The sequence below is a fragment of the Protopterus annectens genome, chromosome 9.part0 (genome assembly GCF_019279795.1).
Source record: "Protopterus annectens isolate FY-2018-M chromosome 9.part0, PAN1.0, whole genome shotgun sequence".
NCBI classification, from domain to species: domain Eukaryota; kingdom Metazoa; phylum Chordata; order Ceratodontiformes; family Protopteridae; genus Protopterus; species Protopterus annectens.
Genome location: NC_056743.1, coordinates 994,950,883 through 994,954,880, shown reverse-complemented (window position 1 = coordinate 994,954,880; position 3,998 = coordinate 994,950,883). Strand labels below are relative to the sequence as shown.

General features: G+C 39.5%; 1 non-coding gene across 1 annotated transcript; it reads left to right on the top strand.

The window, feature by feature from the left end:
• The first annotated feature begins 3,338 nt into the window (after positions 1-3,338).
• On the top strand, positions 3,339-3,411 carry TRNAK-UUU. Its single transcript has one exon. It is a non-coding gene; the product is annotated as a tRNA-Lys (tRNA).
• The last annotated feature ends 587 nt before the right edge of the window (positions 3,412-3,998 follow it).

Genomic DNA, 3,998 nt, shown 5'->3' with positions numbered 1-3,998 from the left:
TTGGGTTTGAACTAACTACCTTACTAAGATCATAAGGTAGAAAACATCAGATGAATCACAAGCACCTCTCAAGATGTTCTACAACTGCCAGTGCACATCTGAATGGATGACATCAGCATTGCTTAATAGGGTGGTGGTCTGCTAAAAAATTATAGAAAGTGGTGGAAGAGCCCAATAACAGTGTATAGCTACACATTCTGTGTATTTAAAGCATTTTCTATACAGTATGAGAGAAGGATGCACACACATACTCACAGTAGTCAATCAGTGCTGGATTCAAACCTACAGTCTATTGATTTACACAGTCTAGACTACACAGTATTACCTGCCAGTGCCATATGAGGAGTCTTATTACATCTGTGAGATATTGCAGTTTTGAAAGCATTCTTTAATTGGTGTGTTCCCAAACTGAGTTTTGCCAGGGGATGCAACAAATTGTATAGGGTAGCCCGCTGCCAGTTAAACTGTCTCCTATGTGGACTGGTAAATAACAGGTGTTGTGATGTTGCCAATTGTACATGACAGTACACATAGTCACTATTTAAGCAATGCTGGATTAGAACCACCTACCTATCTTGTTACAGTCTCTGCAGAACAGTATTAACTGTATTTGCAACAGCAGAAGTCTGACTTATACAGCGAGAGAGTACACTTTTGAAGAGAGTGTTGCAGAGATGTTTGTGTTAAATGTGAGATGAAGTGATGAGGAGACCTCTTCCAATAAATGTTTCCCCTGAGTGGAAGGGGACACATACTACATGACACTAGAGCCACCCCTGCTCACAAGTTCAGCATTGTCAAATTCAAACCACCTACCTATCTGGTAGTACAATCTAGAGAGCACAGCCCACTAGAGACACACACACACACACAAGTTCAGTTCAGCATTGTTGGATTTGAACCACATACCTACCTATCTAGTTATGCAGTCTAGAGAGGAGACTGTCAACCACATGAGCCACAGTAGAAGTATGACTTCTATAGTGAGGGAGTGCACTTCTGAAAGGATGACATCAGCACTGTGTTGCAGATAACATGCTTCTGTTAAAAGTGGGATAAGGTGATAGAGGGAGGCCTTTCCCAGTTTAAATGTTTATCCCGAGTGGGAATGGACACATCAGATGCTTTGGTCAATGATGTCCTAACAGTACAGATGCACACACAAACACACTGTCTTGAAACTCAGCGCTGTATTCAGATACCTACCTATCTATTCACGCAATCTGGAGAAGACCATAGTAACCACAAGCACCACACGAAAAGTCTGACTTTAAATGTGTGAAAATGGACATTGTAAGAATAACCACAGCAGTGTATTGCAAAGAAGCTATTCTGTATCACAGTTGTGGGTGAAAAGGCATGTGTCTTGACAGGTAGAAATAATAATGTACTGATCCAAAGTAATGGCATCATGCTTAGGTTATCTATCTTGTCATTCATGTACATTGTGAATGACATGTACCAGTGTCACACTATAGTCATTGGATGACAATCACACATGTTTTTTTTTTTTTTTTTGCATTTCGTGAGTAGAAGTTGGATGGTGGTGTAGTATTTTGAATTTCTTCAATATGAGTTCAGTTAATGCTGAGGTATCCAATCCTGGTGATGGCTTGTTTGTGGATTTTTTGAAAGAGAGGAAACGCAAGTTTGCCGATATGGACTTTTGGTCTGCCAATGTGTCTGATTCTTTTATGGAAGATTTTCATCATTTAGAGTGTCTCATGTCCAAGGAGGTAATTTTTTTATGACTTAAAACGTTTGGAGAAGTATGTCTCCTTGGGCATTTACCCCTAGGGGCTTACGCATTGATAGGCTGCCTGCTGGGGGTTTTGCAGATGACAAAAACAATCTGCTTCTTGAATGGAGGCAAGTTGCACAGGAATGTACTTTGAACTGGCTTAGAATTCTGACAAAGAGGAACAGCAGAGAACTTTGGGAATAAATGGTTCCATTTTACCATCTTTTTCTTTGTCAGCGTTAATTTTTCATCTTGGGTTGTGTTTTTCTTGATAGCTAAGCATTCGTGAGTGTGCACCTTGGGATGATTGTATGCAGACGTTATTCATATGTGGTCATGCTTTTACATTGTACACTCTATATATCAAAAGACAAGTCAAAAATATGACACTAATTTCTGTGTGAAGGGGTTCCACACCATTTCCCAGTTTGTGCTGGAGTGCAGACACAACTTTAAAGGATAATGTAATCAGTAAATGTAGCACTGAAATCCACATATCTGATGTACAACAGTCCATTAGCACATGAACAACTTATACAATCCATTCACGTTTTAAAATCTCTCCCTGAAGTGCACTGTTGACAAGATCATTTGCTCGATTGATGTCAAAGTATTAATCCATGCATAATTGAACTTGGAACAGGAATTAGCAGTAGTCTGTGGTGGTGCATGCCAGTTGTCATGCAAATAAGGAGTACAGGCATACAAATACATTGGGCACATCAAATACAGAACAGAGGTGTGTAATCTTAATTTTTAATGTGTCGTGATTTACACATTTCTCATGACACTTGCATTACTTGATCATTATTCATCATTATATGGATGAGATAGGTGTATAGCTACAGAGATCTCGTATCTGGTGACAGTCCATGCATTTATGGCATGTTGCAATTATGTATTTGTATGACGTGATTGATTAATGAAAACACATCTATTACACACATGTGAGTTATACTTAATAGTTCAGAAAATAGATGGCAATGGTACAACATTGATTCTATCACCATATATATATATATATATATATATATATATATAGCAGCAATATTGTTCAAATGAGCTTATTGTACTATGTTTGTTAACACACAAAGGCTGGATTGTACCTAATCTCCTGCAGTAATTTCTTGGCAGATAGCAGGTTGTGAATGTGTGTGTGTAATGCATGATGGACCAAGCATGGGAATGCTGGTGGAACATCTGACAATGGAAGCATCGTGAAGCAAGGATATTTCTTGGTAACATGCTTCATAACACTGTTTACAAATAGAACATCTCATACAGTGTGCATTCAACTGTACAGCCTTTTGAAGAGATGATTGCCTCCTCATAGTTCTGTCAGCCTATCTTTACATAGCACAGGAGTCTAAACACAGTTGCAAAAAGGGCATCAGACTAACCCTGCCAAAGGTGAAAACACAAGATTTTGCCATAAATATGTTATAGGTGCTGTTCTGTGTTAGGCATCATGCAGATACTGAGACCACAGACTGATAACACAGAAGAGAAGGAGAGGAAAGAAGGAGACAGACTGGCCTGTTTACTGGCTATCTTTACTGAGTGTTACTCTTAGGTTCGTCATCATCATCATCATCAAGCCTGGATAGCTCAGTCGATAGAGCATCAGACTTTTAATCTGAGGGTCCAGGGTTCAAGTCCCTCTTCGGGTGTGTGTTTCTTTAGTTGCTTTTAAAACTGTGAAGGGACCCTGTCCTTGCTTCACATGTGAATCTTGTATGATAATCTGAAAAAGTACAACGATCGTTGTTCTGTCTGCTGAACCACTGGGGCCTCAAGAAAAGAGGGCCTTTAAGTACCAGAAGAAAAAGTTCAAGCGCCTATGAAAGAGCTTTCCTTTCTACCTGAAAGACGAAATGGTATAGTGGTTAAGGTGTATGCCTTTCAACCACAAGGAGCAAGGTTTGATTCTCACCACTGGAAAGAGCTTTACAGATATGAAGATTTATGGGGCAGGAGGATGCCATAATGGTTAAGGTGTTTACCTTACAGACACAAGGTGCAGGGTTTGATTCTCACATGGAGTAACTGGCTAGGCTTGAAATGGCCACCAAGGATAGTTAGCCTAGTACTAATCTATGAATCATCATTCTGTCATACTCTATAATAAATATTTCCAATAGAGAGCAAGCAGATTAACACAGAAGGGTAATGTAGCCAACAGTTGCACACAAAATATCCATATAAAAACCAGGCACTAAGACTTTGCCTTAATCCTGGAATAGAACCCTTGACACTG